Source organism: Terrapene carolina, unplaced genomic scaffold, assembly GCF_002925995.2.
Source record: "Terrapene carolina triunguis isolate 2854851 unplaced genomic scaffold, T_m_triunguis-2.0 Scaffold68, whole genome shotgun sequence".
Classification (NCBI taxonomy): Eukaryota; Metazoa; Chordata; order Testudines; family Emydidae; genus Terrapene; species Terrapene triunguis.
In genome coordinates this window covers 59,951,586-59,970,812 of record NW_020664419.1, presented here as the reverse complement: position 1 = coordinate 59,970,812, position 19,227 = coordinate 59,951,586, and the positions used below count along the sequence as shown (strand labels likewise).

Below are 19,227 nucleotides of genomic sequence, written 5' to 3'. Positions count from 1 at the left end.
ATTAATTTTTTTGGTCTTTTCAAGGGGAAAAAAATCTTAGCTAGGAACATCTCTCTGAATACATAAATATAAATATTACAAAGTTCACTATTGCACATGTTTAATACATAGTTCAAAACCTATCAGAACTTTGTTAAATTCATATCACTTTTCTTCCAGCCAAGTAAAGGTGCTAGTTTTAAACTTAAAGCATTTTTGTGTAACCTTGTCAACAGAAGTGGAGTTCACTTTAAACATCAGGAAAATTTTTAAAATTCACTCTGACATGCAACTGCCAATTTACTAGTAATATAAGTAAAAGATTTAGCATATAAACAGTAAGTGTACAAACTGTAGCAAGAAAAATCTAGGATATTTGCAACTAAGCGACACCTTCAAGAGAGTATGCAATGTTGTTGTAGCTGTGTTGGTCCCAGGATATTAGAGACACAAGATGGGTGAGGTAATCTTTTATTGGACCAACAACTTCTGCTGGTTAGACAAACAAGCTTTTGAGCTACAAAGAGCTGTTCCAAGGTACCACAGAGTGCCAACGCTAAATACAAGGTTGAACAGATATATTCTAGGGGACCATTCACCTTGAACTGTCATTATTACATTGAACAGTAAGTCAAGTCTTTAGATACTCTAGCAAAAGTTCATTGCTACATTATCAACGACTGACAAAGAAACTGGAACAGGGAACTGCTATCCACATAAATAAGAAAATTATAGATCCTGATAGTGTGCATATTATTTCATGCATAAAAGTACAGGACCAGCTAAATGCACCTCAAGTTGAAGAACTATCTTATAAAGAACTATGCTTTACTTTAAATAGTAAGTTAGAATATGGTTGGTGAGAAAGATGGAACATCTCACTGAATATTAAATTAACTGCTACTATTGCTAATCCTAATGGAAAACTTCCACTTAAAAATGGATAATAGTAAACTTGTAACAGACAATGACATCAAAATTGTATTCTTTACTTTTAAGTCTTGTACACTCTAGTTGAGAACCTAATGCTATGAACAAAGCAAGACATAGCTACCTGAACTTTGGCCTTTAGAAACCACTCTCACCATATGAGTAAACAGAATGATGGAAATCTATAGTTTCATGAAACCAGCATGTATTTAGTTTATATAGCAATATTCAATGTGATTTCTTTCTTTCTGGCTGAAGCTGCTACGTATGCCAATGGAAATATTACAATTACTACCATGCAGTTAAATGCACCTGGAAGTGAACTATCCTAAGGAAGCCTTTGAATTTCACAGGATTGTTCTACCAAACAAAAGTGAGTTACATATTGGGCAACTACAAGCAGAGTTCTGAAAGGTGATCAACATGTCTCATAGTAGGGAACTGCTGCTACTAAGACTACAGATGTTTATGCAACACACTGGAAAAAAATACTATCAAAATAGTTTCCAAGAAAATTTTAAAAAGTTAAAAATTATGAAATCCAAGATGTCTGCTAATATCATAAAATGCTTTCCCCTATATAAAGTTTGGCATAAAGCTTTTCATAATCATTTTAGTTCAAGTGGTCCATTATGACCTTTCTAAATATGAACATGGTATAACCCAGTGTGGTGGAATGCAACTTCCCTCCTGACCTCCAAAATGATTATTTTTATTATAGTACCACCTATAGAACACCAAGATGGGAGAGCCTCTGTGCTTGGTACCATACAAAATGTAGAATGAGAGACAGTCTATGCCCACACACACACACAAACAACAAAATACATCTAGGAAAGAGGGAACATTAGTCATTTTTATAGTTCCTTTCATCCCAAAAATGTAAGCAGGGAGAGGACCAAAACAACTTTCAGACACATTCCAGAAAGAATCGTTCTCAACACTGACTGTCTTCAACACCAGTTCAGCTGTACTTGTAGCTAGGAGGTGGATTAACTTGTTAGTGCAGGCAAAGCTCCAATGGAAAGACATCTTTAAAACACTGATCCTTTACAACAGTAGACACTGTCATCAATGCATCTAGGCTTGGTTGTCTATACCCAGTTCTTTCTGGAAATGTCCCAATGTTGCTGTAGCGCCACACTGGTGTACTGCAGCTTCATTAAAACAATAGAAGGAACATTAGTGTAGACTACTAGCTGCTGGCATTTTTACCACTGTGTTGTCTAGAGCTGCTCTAGGCATTATATAACAGTTTATCCACTAATACAGTCACCGTCAGCACCAATGAGAGATTCTTTTTCTTTAAGGGTAGACAAAACCCTGCAGTTCCTTTCTTCAATCCACTCCCAAAGTTTTACTTGCTCATGTTCAGAGAAAAAAAAAGGTTTTGGCTACATGTCCACAACTTAATATTGCAAATTTGCTAGATCATTTTGCAATTAGTGAAGCTTACTCTATACATTTCCTACCCTTTCTACTGTTACTTTCTTACTATCCAAGTTCCATCCAATAAATCTTTTGATATCAATTTCACAGCCCTTCCCCCCCCCCCACACACACCATATCCCTCCAATTTTACATCTTCCATTGCAATTCCATTTAATGCATCCCACTACAATTATCACTTTCAGCTCATCTAATTCCTCAGTCTCACCTACTCTACTAACCTACACCTTCACTTTTACCTGCATCAATCTCTTCTGTTTTGCTTCCTTTTATGCCACATAACCCTCTGTAAACTGGCAGCTAAAATGTTTTTTCTGCTATTTCCCCAGATAAATTATCTATACAAAACATGCTCAATATGGAGCAGTGGAAGTCACTCCACAAGTAGAGCGGTGGAGCAACCTCGTAATTTTAAGTCCAATTTTCAATTCCCCCAAATGACACCTATCTTTCTAAAATGTTGCATGCCAAAACTGACACCAGGATACAACTTTTTCTGCAGAGTCTGACGAAAGTCAGACAAAAAGGGTAAAATTTTCACAACTGCCTACAGACTGGTCTACACTAGAAAATTAGGTCAGCATAAAAATCCACACTCCTGAGCAGCTCTGTAAAGATGACCTAAAGGCTTGTGTTCATGTACAGCAGTATAGCGGTGCCACCGTAGCACTTTAGTGAAGATGCTCCTACGCCGACGGGAGAGCTTCTTCCGTCAGTGTAATTAATTCACCTCCCGAAGAGGTGGTAGCTATGTCGCCAGCTCTCCAGCTGACACAGCGCTGTCTACATGGATACAACTACATCGCTCAGGGGTTGGGATTTTTTACACCCCTGAGCAACGTAGTTAGGCCAGATCTACATTACAGACCTATGTCAGGATAAGTCCCTATGTAGGCAGAAGAATTCTTTTGTTGACCTAGCTATCGCTTCACAAGGAGGTAGATTATCTAAACCAATGGGAGAACCCTTCCCATTAGTGTAGGTAATATCTACACTGAAGCGCTACAGTGATGCAGCTGTAATATTTTAAGTGTACATTACTGAGACTATACCGACACAACTATGTCAATGTAGCTACTATGACATAACCCCATAGCACAGACACAGTCTATGCCAAAGGAAAGGATTTTTCTGTTGGTGTAGGATCACCATTTCCCCGAACAAAGTTACCTACATCAACGGAAGCATTCGTCCATAGACACAGCATAGCTGTGACAGTCAGGTGTGTGGATTTTTCACACCCTGACCAATGTAGCAATGTGAACCTAACTTTTACGTGTAGACCAATTCTAAATTCCATTTTCAAAGTGCAACCCAGTTCATGTAATCTTGTAGGATTTGTCTATGCTACAGAAGCACACCTACAGGATGACACCTGTGCCTTTGTAGCACTGTAGTGCAGACACTTGCTACAGTGACAGAAGGGGTTTTTCCCAGCACTGTAGTTAATCCACCCCACAGAGGCAGCTTGCTAGGTTAATAGAAGAATGCTTCTGTTGACCCAGTGGTGTTTATAATGGGGCTTATGTCGACTTAACTATGTGTATCGGAGGTGTGAATTTTTCACACCCCTGAGTGAAGTAGCTAGGTCAACCTAAGTTTTAGGTATAAACCAGGCCTGAGTCACTTCTGAAAAAGGGACTGATGCACTTTTGAAAATGTAACCTAAAAAGTTTTGAAGTTATGATCCTCTGAAAATGATACTGTAGTCTACTTAAAGTTTATTCTAACACTTCTGGGCTTATCTCTATAAAAGTGGAATAGCCTAGAAATGAAGATTTTTTTGAAGGTCTTGTCAATAAGCGTCTAAGTTTTTTAAATAAGTTACTTTGAGGGTGGTTATGAAAATTTATAGAATTGGTTTTAAGTATTTGAAAAAGCAACTTTTATTATAGGCAGCAACACCTAAAAATGGGTCAATCGTTTCCAACAGCTATTAGGGAAAAACAGCTTTTGATCATGTTAAAAAAATATTCTTACAACTGTTTCATTGAGAAGCTTTAGCATATCCATGCTTTGGAGCAGGGACTTAAAATCTGGCAGGGAGTCTCCATGACAGGAGCATGGCTTTTGTCATCCTTGTGAAAACTCACCCATATTGGGCCAAGTGATAAGCTTCTGAAGATCCACTCTTATCAGATGCTGTGGAGAGACTTAAGAATTTGACAGCTAAATTCTACAAATCCATCTGCACCCACACATACTCCATCCCCAAACAGGTCCTGCTTGTGAATGGACTGCACATGTGGCATTCCTATAGAACAAGTGAACATGTTCCATCCTAGGGCAGCTGCAGCTGAGTATAAGTCCTGAAATTGTTCCTCCCATCAGCCAATTCCCTCTGTAGTGCTGGACACCAGAACTGAGAGCATGGAACCTAATTCTCCTATGCTTCCCCTTGCTGGCACCCAGGCAGTATGGAGGAAGCATCTTGATTTGAATGCACAGGGGTGAGGAACCAGCATCAGGAGCAGAGTGGGACAGGAGCTGTGGAAGGGGCAAAAATAGAAGCAAAAGGGTGGAGAGGTGAACAAGGGCAAGGATCTGGGGGGGAATAGCAGTAAAAGGGGACAGGGACAAAAGAATCTAACCACTAGAGCCAACTCCCTTCCTGAACCTATTATTCTTAGATCTCAACATTCCTTTGCTGTCTAGCAAGCAGCTGTGAAACCCTCTGGCAAAGTGTGTCTCCATCCCCCTCTAGTGGGCAGGTCGACAAAATAGCTTTCTAATACTAACAGTTACTCCATCCGCTCCAGTGGTAGAGGACTGTATTGTAGATCTAAAGGTGCCAACCCTGCTGATGATCCATTTGGGGAAGAGGGGAGTGTGAATATAGTTGCACATGATGGAATTTCTATATTTTCAAAGTTAAAGGTTTTAAAAAACTTAGGAAATTACACCCTAAATACTATATTAAAAGCATGTTAATGTTGCAAAGTCAAGCACTGAAAAATGCTGAACATTCAACTTCAACTGTGGTCAAGGGGAGCTCTGCTCTGAATATAAAGTGTTGTAAAACACTAAGTAAGGCTTCTCAAATACAGCACACAAAGTTTAGTTGACACTTCGGGCTTTAATCTCTACTCTTCACTTTCCCATCTGTAAAATGGGGATGATACCTTACAGAAGTGTTGTGAAAATACATCTTTACAAGATTAATGAGAACATCCTAGAAAACCTCATAAGGAAATTAATAATTTTGCAATCAATCAATGCAGGCTTTGGATGTTGTGCAGTAAATAATGCATGAGGCTATACATCAAACCATGAAGATAAAAAGAAATATTGAATAACTACCCATTCAATGGACAGGACCAATCACATGCACTGAATGAAACAAGGTAGTATGAAAAAAATAGCATACAATCATGTAATTAGACACCATATCATAGAGCATATACAAAAGAGGGCTGGAATTAAGGTTTCGTGGGGAATCTTAATTCTGGCATTTCCTAACTTTTGAGTGCTTTGTCTTTGCAACATTAATGTTCTTTTAACAGTTTTTTTTTTAATTAATATAATATAAACATTTAAATGTTTATAAACTGACTTTTCCACTCCTGAGCCAAAAGGTAGGGGTTTAAAGACCAGAGGGAAGTGTGGGAAGGGGTATGGAATGGGAGGACAGACAGACAGAGTGTGAATGAGTAGAGGAATAAGAGAGACATGGAAAGATAGCAGAAAGCCATGCTTTCCAATTCTGGAAGGCAGAGCTCTGAGTAAAGACACCAGACACTGGCATAGAGCAGGAGAGAGGGACAAATGGGTAAAAAAAGGTACAAGAGAAGCCAGAAGTTTATAGAAGGGGCACAGAACAGGGGTACAGGGAGCCTGAGGAGGCAGGAAAATGCAGACTGGATAAGAAGTTTTGCATCTGGATAAAGACCACCTTGTCTTCTCTACCATTCACTACCCACAATATCCAACACAGTTGAACTCCCAGCGTCATATGCATTCACCACCTATGCACTTACTAATATCTGGAGTAGAGTCCTGCTCTGGTAGGCCTCATAAGATCTGATACACCGACACAATTTAAAATCTTTGGCAAATCTTTTAAAATTAACAATATTTCTTAACAAAAACTTTAGGAATTAAGGTTGCAAGTATGCTTGAGAGTCCAACACAACCAAAATAGTTACACTTTTTTAAATGGAAATTGTTATTAAAAAGAAAAAAACATTAGGAAGGATTGAAATGAATCGTTAATGGATGCAACTATCTCAATAGTGAATGCTGAAGACCCATGTAGCACTATCAGTGGCCACTCAAATTTAATATTACCGCCTCTTAAAATTTGTATACTTCTATGTAAAAGTCAAAAGAAGTTACTAGGAGATCATAAAGTCCCATTTCTTATTCAAGGGACCTATTTCCAATAATATCCTAGTAATTTGTTATTTTCATCTTTGCAAATTTTATGGAGACAATGTTAAATTTGAGTGGGCAATGTAGGTCAGATTGTTAGTGAGAGGTAGAAGTATATGGCAGTGAGGAACTAGCTGGATCTCCACACTGCAAGCATTCTCCTATGAAATACACCCTAACGGCAGCAAATGGAAGACATTAGGAGCACTCTCAAACGTGATTCATTATCTCACTCAGATAAAGGGTAGTGAGAATGGCTCTCCAGAGTGACAGGACCTAAAGACCACTCTGAAAGTAATAATAGCCAAGTCTGGGGAAAAGACTTCAAACGAACATTGTTATTGTTAATAAGTCAAACTACATGAAGGTAGCAATTTTTTTTACTCTATACAGCATATGGACTGTGTTTTAGAACTGGGGGTGGGGTGGGGAGGGGTGGGGTACGTCTGTCCACACTTAGCAATACTAAAGCAGAAAGTTTTAAAATGATATTTTTTAAAATACTCATAATGGGTCTATTTGTTTGCAAGACAAAAGCTAAGCTCGTTTCAATTTTATTTGTAATCCTCTTGTCTCTTGTGTACTCTGTGTAAAATGTGTTTTTTGCTTACTTGTTTTCCTCCCTCCCCAATTTAAAAATATTTATGTCCCAGTAATTACTCGAGATAATATGTTCGCAACCAAAAGAACTATGACAAAATATAATCATGTGACTACATTACGACTGAAAACAAATGGACAGTTAACAATATAATTCATAACACACACAAAACACACTCATAACACAAAACCTGAAAGATGATTTAATAATTCTATTAAATGTAGTTAGTGGAAATAAAAGTAACTGCTTTCCATAAAAGTGAAAGAAAAAAAAATTAAGATCTTGGTAATGGCTACCATCAGTAGTCGCATCTTTAATTGTATGTAAAAATTAAGATTAAAAATTATGCTGATTACATTTAGTTATCCTTGTATTAATCAATATATTTCAACTAAAAAAAAAAGTGTGTACTGAATAGGTGAAGTAATACAATACAAGTGACTACATCCCTTAGCTGTTCATTTCTAGGCCTTTGCACTTGCAATTTTTTAAAGCATAATTATTCAACATAATACATTTTCTGGGTGTTAACTTGACTCCAGTTACACATGCATTCAACTTTCCTCGGTAATATTTTGTTTACTAATAAATTAATAGGTTGCGTTTCACAAGACTCTCTCAATAGCCCAATGTTGAGATAAAGAGTGTGCATTAGTTGCCAACACTTCAATCACTGTTACCCAGTCCTGCTCAAAGCAGGTCAAGATAACATAATGATTAAAATGCAGGCAGCCACCAGTGCCTTCTCTACACTAGAATTTACACCAGCAGACAGAGCTGCACCAACGGTAGCCACAGCAGGAAAAGTTTAAGAAAAGATCTAATGAAGACAAGGCATATCGTTGTAATTCAATATAATTGCTTCATTGTATTTTTACACCCAAAAAAACCCTTGATCTATTCGAACTATTAATGTTATATCTGTGCTGAGTTGCTTATACTATGTACTCTTTAAAAAGGTGAAGTAACAACAAAATCTGGCAAAGATACAGATGCACTTTTATTGTCGAAGCATCTTCAACATTTCATTTTTCCTATCAAAATGCAACATTAACAGAAATTCTAGGGACTGCTAGAAAGATGTCTAACTATTTCAATTGCCTGGCTAGTACAATCACCAATAAAACATCTAAGAAATCCCTTATATATCTGAAGATATAACAATACAAAGAAGTTTCACTGAGTGTTTTTATAAATCTTTCTTCATGACTACAGGTTTGCTTGCTAATTCATTTTGCTTTAAGATGCACTGACCTGCAAACTTCTTCAGGACAAATGGCATTAATATATATAAAAAAATAATTCAGTGTTCGAGAAAAAGCAGGAAAGAAGTCAAAATATGCAAAATTGATTTTAAAATTCATCTTGAAAACACACACATAATGAAGCATTTATGACCTATTAAACATTAGTGCACACTTGTTTTTATAAGGATAGTGGAAGAAAGAGATTATAGAGAAGCTAAAATAGAGGAGACACTCTTCCTAGTATTTAAGAGTACTCCAGATCTTTGAGACCTGCTGCAACTGCACAGCAGGGGAGCAAAGTCTATGTCTACACTACACAGTTAAACTAGGTGACTGGCATCTGCATCTGGGCACCTGGATTAGCCTAGGCCAGTGTGTGTACCAGCTGCAAATCCCTCTCCTTGTTACTGCTCCTCACTGTTTCTGCATTCACCTGTGAGCATGTCTGGGGCATATCCATGGTTCTTTCTGCTGAGACACTAGGATTCTAGAAAAACAACAAGGAGTCTGGTGGCACCTTAAAGACTAACTGATTTATTTGGGCATAAGCTTTCGTGGGTAAAAACCTCACTTCTTCAGATGTATAGAGTGAAAGTTACAGATGCAGGAGAGGAAGATGATGTCTGCTTAGAGACCCTCACTGTAAAGTGGGCAAATTGCAGCCCAAATTAAAGTGAATCAGGTAATCTAGCCTGGTTTTAAAACACCTCCAAACTCAGGCCAGGGGTTTGTCTTTGTGTATGGTGGGGGTAGGGAAGAGAGAGGGGATGTTAAGGCTAAAATCCACGTAAGGAGCCCAGGTTGACTGGCAGTGTAGACACTCCCTATGGGTATGTCTACACTGCAATTAAACATCCACGGTTGGCCCATGTCAGCTGATTTGGGTTTGCGAGGCTGAGGGGCTATAAAACTGCAGCGTAGACATCCAGGCTCTGGGACCCTTCCCCCTCATGGATCCAGCTCGAGCCTGGACATCTACCCAGCAATTTAATAGCCCTGCAGCCCAAGGCCCACAAGCCCATGTCAGCTGACACGGGCCAGCTGTGGATGTTTAATAGTGGTGCAGACATGAGTACTGTATATTCTAAACACTACTCTTTTCATACTGCAAAGTCAAAGTTACACTGCTCCAACCCTCAAGTTATTTTTTTTTTTGACTCTGTGATCCCATAAATGAGATATATGCTGCACTCCATCACTTAATACAGCGATAAACTGCTAAACCCTTAGGTTAATTCATAACTTATAATTGAGCAGTAGCACACAAAGCAAGTAATTGGGAATATCATGTCAAAGATATTCTCAGAGTGCCAGTAAGAGCACTGCTATAAGCACAGAAAAGCCAAAAGTCTTAAGTATAATTTGACCATGAATTTTCCCTGAAGCTGGGTTTTAGTATAAAAGTTTTATATATTTTAACAACTCTGGTTTGCTAAGCCATAACAGGAAAGTAACACTTATCAAATTACTCTCCTTCTCCCCTCATCTACAACACATACCCTACACCTGTAAAACTATTCTATAGAAATATCAAGGAATTTATTTTTATTGTACAGCTCATCTTGTCTATGGAAAATTATGTCTACCATACCTGTAGTGCACATACCTGTAAACAGAAATACACTATTTTTTAAACTGTATGAGCAGTTCCGAGTGTGCAACACAATACTTTCAAACTGTTGGTCTTCTTAGACTTTCCAAGAATGTTACTGCAGAATTTTGAATATGGAAACAGCAACTCATCTAATAGTATAGATAAAGCATTTGGTATTTATAAAATGCAGTTTGTATTTGTTAATAGAGGAAATAATTACAAACACATCCTACACTATATTTTTAATTGTATGCTTCCTAGCACAGGGAGCAATACAAAAAGAAAATCAGCAATAATAAATTACAGAACACAGACTATATGCTCACACTATTACTTTAGAAGAACATTCTAGAAAATTAAGTGCTGCACTGGATATGTTGCAAAACCAAGGACAGTTACACTGATGTATGCAAAGCACAGTTGCCCAAGATTATTAATGGAGATTTTCACCTGCCTCTTCAACATCTGGAAGAGGATACTGACAAAAATAGCATACTAGATTAAGATTAGAGTCGGGTTTCTACCTATGTCCCTCATACTAGAATGTTTGAGAGATTTCAGCATTGGAATATCCTATTCCAGACAGACAAGATTCTGAAGTTTCAAGAAGCCATTAAGAACAGTTTCCTCCTGATACATGTACTTAACAAAGTTGTTTTGGTTTCACAAAGAGTTAGCTTGAGTCCTTTTTAAAAAATGATTCCTCCAACTGTCTTTTAGCTCAGCTTTACACTGTTCACACTGTAGTGTGAACCTAACATGCACTTCCAGGAAAAGGTTGAACTCTGCACTCCCTTGCCATCTAATATTTTCTTTATTCCTTGAATTTTTACCCAATTTAAAGCCGCCCCAGCTAATTTCAAGATCGTGTGTCATAGTAGGAAGAAATGGCAAAACTCTCATATGAATCCATCAACATTACTCCTATGTTTGTTACAGATGGGTTAGACACTCAATACCTTCACAGCAGTTAAATAGTCCATGAAACAGATTCTGCTTTTAGCAGAGATTCTAGCATCTGTACGCTTCATAACTTGGAGTTTGGGTAATTCACCGCAAACTCCATTTCAAATGGAGGTGCAGACCCCTTTGAAAATCTTAGACACAGTCTGCGAACCCACAGGGGTCCATGGACCACAGACTGAAAACCACTGGTTTAGAATCATTAATAATGAACTTTTCATTTCAGTATATGAATGAAACAGAATGGCCATGTATATAAAATAGTTTGTTTCAAGATATGGACTGTTAAACTCTGGATTTGTAGGAAGTTTCTTTAGTAAACATTTTCCTAATGCTGTCCAAATTGCACACATTGCCATTTCTTTCTGTGTCGGATTTCTATCTTAGGGGTTTTATACTGCTGCCCATCCCCATCATACCTGACTGCCTTCCACATAAAATCAATAGCAAAGTCCCTAGTGAGCTTTCAGCATCTATTTGTCACATAAAGCTGTTTATACTGTTCTCTTCTGGCTCTAATGAAACAGTGTTTTCCTGTTTTCAGTTTATACAATTTATATGAAGTGGAAGAACATTCTTTGTAACTATTTCTGGCTGTGCACCTTTTACATTGTACTTGTAAAAAGTGTTCTCTCACAAATTAAGTGCTACCACACAATTAAAACAATGAAAAGGAAAGTGTACCAACCTTGTTCCTGTTACTTTACTGACTATGGATCTTATTTGAATATGCACTTGGTAACTAGCCATTCTGTGGAATTACTTGCAATTTGTGAGAAAACATTTTTTACAACTACAACGTAAACAGCTACAACGGAAGAAATTAGTTACAAGCAAATATTTCCCATTTCATATAATATATTAATTGTATGGACTGAAAAGGGGGAACACTAATTAATTAGAAGAACATTTTGAATAGCTGCATGTGACAAGTAGATGCAGAAACTTGACAAAGAAATGACATTATGCACAATTTGGACAGCATTAGGAAAACTTCTTTACCAAGGAATGACCTACAAATTCAGACTAACAGTCCATATCTTGAAATAAACTCAGTTGCTGTACATAATTAGTCATTCTATTTCAACCGGATACTTCAGTGAAAAACTCCTTGTTAATGGTTCCAAACAAATATACATATTTATATTGCAATAGAAAGTGTTTTAGCAACACTACTACAAAACAACCAGGTGCAAACAGAACTGTTACGTACTTACAGTGTACAAGACAGTTTTTTAAGTGCTAGTTTTCAACTGTTTATGATTTACAATTATCGGTAACTAATGAAATAATAGTACTATGCATTTCTATAGAACTTTCCATCCATAAAGCTACGAAGATGGGCAAGTATTACCCCACTATTACACATGGGAAACTGAGGTACAAAGTAGTTAAGTGACTTACACAAGGTCACACAACAAGTCAGAAGATGGGTAAGTAATAGAGCTCAGGTTTTCTTACTCCTGTTCCCACGTTCTGGACTACTGCTCTGGCAACCATAGTAACATGCAAAGTAATATTTTCCATTTCACTGATGCAACTTCAGCAAATATAAACCACCAGAAATTTGGGGTGCATTAAGAGAGCAAAGGGAAAAAAAACCCAACAACCTCAAAACAAAAACAAACAAATGGAAAAGAGAACCTGAAAGACTTGAATGAATTTCAGGTTAGTTACTCTTGGACTGTTAGAGCAAATAAATCAGCAAAGGGAAGTGACTGAAAAGATCACAACGCTTAATTATTTTAAAAGGATTCTCAAATAGCTTAGTCCCAAATTTTAACCTATAAGTATGATCTGGTGGGCAATGCCCTATGGATTTTTCGGTTTTTAAGTCTCCCAATCCGTGATTGTGAAATTAAACAACACACCCAACCAGATGGCAGAAGAGGTGAAGTTTAAGTAAAAATCTTATTTTCAAAGCACCATTGATAAGTAATGAAAAAAACAACCAGGGAGCTAATCGTAGACAAAGGCTTGATGAACTATACTCCATAGAAATAAGGGGGCGGAGGGAGGGAACAGAAGGGAAACATGTACAAAATGGAAAACAAAAAATGGTAGGCTCTTTGGGCCAGAGATCATCTTTTTGTTCTGTTTGTACAGTGCCAAGTAGTGGGGTCCTGGTCCATGACTTGAGCACATAGGTACTACCATAATACCAGTAACAACAACCACCACCAGATTATTTTCAAGTTTGTAGAAGGTATTACAAACAACGGAGAGGTAAAAAACTATGGAAGAAAATGGTGTCCTTTTACTTATGCAGATGTACATTTTTTTATTTTAAGAGCTGCAGGGTAGGATGTGTACGCTCAGTAATGACATGTAATTTGTACATTGTTACAAGCAGCATAACAGTCTTCAAGCTATCTCCTGATATTCTGTCACCAGTTCTCTCTCTCTACTAACGCTTGAGACAAGTGCCCATTAAAATTTTTCATGAGAGGCACAGTGGACAGGTCTTCATTAGAAACTTTTGCTGGTAACTTTTGTCAGTTGGGGGCGTGATTTTTTTAAGGCATTTCTGTACCAGCAAAAGCTTTATTTTAGATGCAGTTATACCAGCAGAAGGTGCCTTTTCCAGTGTAGGTTACTTCTTTCAGGGAACCTGTCCCAGCAAAAACCATCTTTTGCTAGTTTAAGCTGCATCTACACGAGGAGGATACAGCTATACCGACAAACTTTTCTAGTGTAAATTAGGAGTCATAAGCACTTTTGTCATTAAAATTTTATTTTCAGAGGATACCACCTAGCCTCTTATCTGCCTAAGCCTAAAACCTGGCAGCCTGTACATGCCTGTAATGCATTTTGGTATCCTTCTTTACAAAAACAATATTAATTTTCTCTTAAATTCAAAAGATATTTTAAGTTGGATTTTACTTCAAAGGCATACAAACAAAATAGTACTTTTATTTCAGCAATACTGAATCTCAAAAATAGTTTACATACAATTAATTTTGTGTCTACTAATTCAACATAGACATGGTTCTTTGGATGTCAACTCTCCCTTTTGTATTCCCCACAGTAAAGGGTTATTAGCATTTTAAAGTAGTCTGTGCAATAATTTCACTTTTTTAAAAAACGCAGATCTTTTAATGTTAAAATAAAGCTCATTGATACTAACTTTGATCTATCTAGACAAAATTTTTTAAGTTTTCAGAAAGTCACCAATACATATTTAGATCCCAATCCTGCAAACACTTATGCAAATTCAGACTTAAATAAGTCAGTGAGGCTACTTGCACACTTAAAGTTAAGCACACGCATAAGCGTTTGCAGGATCAGAGCCATCACCAACAGCCCGATATAGTGCCCTTGATTTTAGTCGTAGTCTTATTTATGGTATGACCTCTACCCAGGAAACTGGAACCAAAACAAGCTAGTCTGAGTCTCTGGATATAGTATATTTGAAACATCAGAAGAGTTTTCAACTACAAATGCATCTGTAAAATTTCATTGACAACTTTATCAAATTCCTAACACTATTTTAAAAATATATTAAGATTCTGACATAAGCTAATAAAGGCCAGAGGATTCAAGCTTAACTTAACTTTGAATTTCTTGATTTTTGTCAATATGTATCAAACTGTGTGTTTTCTGCATTAATTATAAAAATGATTGACTAATCCTGTATATCTGATGATAAACTGCTTTTTTGTTTGTTTGTTTCCCTCTTCTCCCCAGCAAAATTCAGTTTTGGTTAGACTAGTACGTACCACATCACTTGTATACGGGCTTAGGCTGGAGCACTTAACATTTCTCCCTCTGTCTAGACTAATATTTGTTTTGTATATTTCTAAATGTGACAAGTGGTTTACCAACAATTAAAGAAAAAGTAGGAACTACCATATATTCTTTAATTACCACACAGATCTTCACAAACAAGTAACAGGTTGGATAATAGATTTATTTAAACAGCACTTTAAAACAACAGGGATTCTGCAGTGCTTAAGGCCAAATTCTGTCCTTGAATACTTGTGCACAATTCCTATAGAATTCAGTGAGATTTGCACGTGCATTTTTGACAGAAGAATCTAACTACAATTAGTGTTAGGCCTAATATTTTAGATCAAGTCAGAATGTCTGATGCAGGTTGCTTTCATTTTACCTTTAACAATACATTGTCGATTTAGTGACTGATACCTGCCTTCAGGGTTGAAGTAGTAACTAAGTTGAAAAAGTTACAGAATTTTTGAACAGATTAAAGTTGAGTGATGTGAAAAGTATATTTTTCAAATACAAAAACACCTATAAAAATTAAGACTATGATGATACAATGAACTGACGTACAGAATATCCCGCACCATACAAACTGTGTAAAACTGAAGCCTAAAAATTAAAGTTTCTGATTTCAGATCTAATGTCAAGTACCTGCTTAAATGGCATACCTAATTCTTAACACAAGCTAGAGACAAAGGTCAAGATTTTCAAGAGTCATGAGTGATTTCTGAGACCTCAATTTTTGTCTGCCCAATTGGAAACACCTTAATAGGCCTGATTTTCAAGAAGTACTAAATACTCGCAAAATAAAAAAAAAAAAAAAAAAGGCATCTCAAGTTTGGCATTTAGAAACTAAAGTGTCCAAAATCACTAGTCACTTTTTAAATTCTTAGCTAAAGGCATCAGACAAATGATAAGAAATCATAACAAAACAACACATATGAGAAAAAAAAAATACTTAATGTTAGCCTTATCATCAGCTTCCGGGGGAGGGAGGGGAGGGGGAGTGAAATACCACCTTCTAATGAATGGTATGCCAGTTCTTGTTATAAACTATGAAGGAATTTGAGTACTTTATAATACCAGAAGGATCTAGCACCTTGAAATCTGGAAGTCTACCATGTGTCCACTGGAATTCGCCACACAAACAGTTATGATGTTATAAAATAGTGGCAGTCCTCAAGAACTGGATCAGGCATGCTTTGATCAACAATAGACCACATTGAAAAATACTATCATAGAAAAAAATCAAAGGACATTAGTGCGTATGTAAATCCACCCTCAGGTCCAAATAAAGGAATCTTTGCAATTATATTTGATTATTCTGCTCTGAACAGGTCTCAATAGTTTGAACTGCCTCCATGTTTCCAGAACCCTAATATCTACTGACTGACAGGACAGGAAGTTTGATAAACTTTAAGCTCCCCTATTGCTGAGTTAAGCCCAGCAGCCAATCACTTCCACCAGATGTTACCGCTGTACAGGCCAATATGAATGTTTCGTTCCTTCATGGACTTAATTCACTCCCCACCCAGGAATCAAACGGGAGATCTCTACATTTTATATATGAAATTCAAAGCCAATATAACACCACAGTTTTGGCAGTAAGTTTCTCTAACAAAATGGATTTTTTTTTTTTTTAAAGTAAACGCTGCTGATCCACAATGACATAATTATGTTGTGGGTTTTGGACAGAGTAGTACAAAATATCTAAAAACTAAAGTTATGTGTAACTTGAATTATAATAAAAGTTTAAGTAACAGATACATCATTTTTTGGTTTGCAAATTTCAGGAATATGTGCACACAGCTACAATTGTAAACACAAGAATTAACTCTCCCTTACTGTATCTGCATGTTCCCATTAGCACTGGTTCACACTGAAAGCTGCTTCAAAGCAGAAACACCACCAGACACAGGAAGACAAGATATCATCTGACACAGAGGCAGCACTCAGAGGAAGTGGTTCAGTTTGCTTCAAGTTTGTTTAACAAACATTTCTGAGGGAGGATCAGAACCTGTTCCGACATCATCTCAGCCTCCCTTAGAAAGGCTGTGGAGAATACACCAAAAAATAATTAACCCTATTTCACCCCCTCGCTTCATCTAGGGGACTCATGTAACAGGCCGCAAGGCCACACTGGTGAACAGCAAAACCCCAGCATCGCCTATAAGGAAAAGCCAGTAGCACCAGAGTCGATGGGTGGCAGATTTGCTCCATCGGTTTCTTAACCAGGAGCCAAAAGGCACAGGGGATGGGGGACATTAACACCAACTTGTATCCTCACACACCTAAGCAAGCCGAATGTACAATGGGGCTGCAGGGTATCAGGATCCACAACTAGGCCAAGGGCTTGGGGGAAGACACTAGGACACAGGCGGGAGCGCGGAGGAGAGGCAGGGGGCGGACATCGCGGGTGGAAGGGGAGGCAGCGGCCAGGGCAAGGGGCAGAGAGCGGCGCAGCAGGAAGGGAAACCGGGGCTCTGTGAAGTGCCACAGGCGGCCGCAGAGGATGAAGAGGCCCCAGGGTGCGGGCCCCGGGCTCTGCCGCCTCCCGCAGTGCCGGCCTTTCCCTCCCCGCAGAGCGGGGCTCGGGCGCCGCCGCCGCGGCCGGAGATGGCGGAAGAGGCCGGGGCCGCTGCCTGGGCTGGGCCTAAGGGCTCCGCTCCCGACTCAGACGTTGCGCGTCCCCCCCTCTCTCTCCCTCGGAGACAAAAGCAAACGGAAACCCGGCTGGCTGCGGCCGGGCCCAGGGACCCCGGAGCCGGGCCCGGACCGCCGGGGGCCCCGCCGCCAGCGCCTGCGGGCCCGGTTGGGAGGCAGCGGGAAGAGCGCGCCGCGGGGAGGGGGCTACAAAATAATGGGGGCCGAACTCACCGCATGAATTTTCTTGTCCCGCGGATCCAAGATGGCTGAGTATCCAGCACGGAGGATGCTGGGGGAGCGACCTTTACCCTCTGACCCGCCCGCCGCCGCCGCCGCGACCCCGCCGCCGCCCGGCCTGGCAACCGGAACCAGGGCGAGACGGCGAGAGAGGCACGTCCAGGCCCAGCCCCGCGGCGGGGAGAGCGGCTCGCTCGGCTCCCTCCGCCTCCCGTGGGAGGCTTGGCCCCGCGATAGGAGCCGCAGCCGCCTCGCTCCTTCCTTCCCCTCGGGCGAGCCCGGCTCCTGGGCCTCGCTCTCTCCGCGCTTAACCCCGGCGGGAGGCCAGGGCGCTGCTGCAGCAGGGAGCCGGGCCTGGGACAGGCAGCGGCCTCCCCCTTGGGAGAGAGCGGAGGGGAGCGGGAGCCCTGCCACACGCTCCCCACTGGAGACAACGGGGCCCTAATTAGTGCTGTGATCCCCTGACGTGAGGGGGCAGCAGCTCGGTCACACACACTGCTCAGGAGGGGGCGGGTATTGGGTCTGATACACCCGTGGGGCGGGGGGAGCAGCTCCGTTAAACACCCGCTTCCTGGCAGAGAAGGTGGGGTATTAGGATTGTTACCCTTCCACCCACGCAGCAGCTCTGGGACGCAGCAGCTCTGTTACAGACACACACACATAGGAGACAATGGGTGGGGGCAGCAGCTGTGAGGGCTTCTGCTCTACGCTAGAAAATTAGATGGACCCAGCTACATCACTGGGGGGGATGGTGAAAAATCCACACCCCTGAGTGACAGCTAAGCTGATCTAAGTCCCCGTGTAGACAGCACTAAGGAGATAGAATTTTTCTGTCCTCCTAGCTACGGCCTCTCAGGGAGGTGGATTATCTATGACAGTGGTCCCCAATCTTTTTCGTCTGGCGGGCGCCAGATGATGAGCCACGGAGGACCGTGGCGGCGGATGAGCATCCGCCGAAATGCTGCCAATCGGCAGCATTTCGGCGGCAACGCCTATTGACGTTGCTGCTTGTCGGCGGCATTTTGGCAGATGCTCGTCCGCCGGCCAGTACACGGGCGCACTTAGATGCCCTGGCGGGCACCATGGCACCCACAAGCACTGCATTGGGAACCCCTGATCTATGAGGATGGGAGAACCCCTTTTATCAGCATAGGAATAACTTAGAGAATTTTTTCACTTCAAGGTCCCAGAAACAAAGACAAGGTTTTCATCTCGAGGCCAAAAGACCAAAAACGTCAAGACACTTGATCACGGCCTTGGATAGACCAAGAGACTACCTACACTTGACCAGAGCTCGGAGAGCCGAGAAGCGGCTGAGGGCCCGGTTGGGAGGCAGCGGGCAGAGCGCACCGCGGGGAGGGGGCCAGAAAATAATGGGGGCCGAAATCACTGCATGAATTTTCTTGTCCCGCGGATCCAAGATGGCTGAGTATCCAGCACGGAGGATGCTGGGGGAGCCCTCTGACCTGCCCGCCGCCGCCACCACG

The 19,227-nt window shown here is 40.2% G+C and overlaps 1 protein-coding gene across 4 annotated transcripts in view; it reads right to left on the bottom strand.

Moving 5' to 3' along the window:
* Positions 1 to 17,809, bottom strand: part of CNOT2 (CCR4-NOT transcription complex subunit 2) — a 142,002-nt gene extending 124,193 nt beyond the window's left edge. For 2 of the 4 annotated variants that reach the window (XM_024212652.2, XM_024212654.2), the window contains exon 1: positions 17,735 to 17,809. The gene's annotated coding sequence lies outside the window, so the exon portion shown is untranslated. The remainder of the gene's footprint in view (positions 1 to 17,734) is intronic. The other 2 variants (XM_024212650.2, XM_024212653.2) reach the window with 1 other exon arrangement.
* Between the last annotated feature and the right edge of the window lie 1,418 nt (positions 17,810 to 19,227).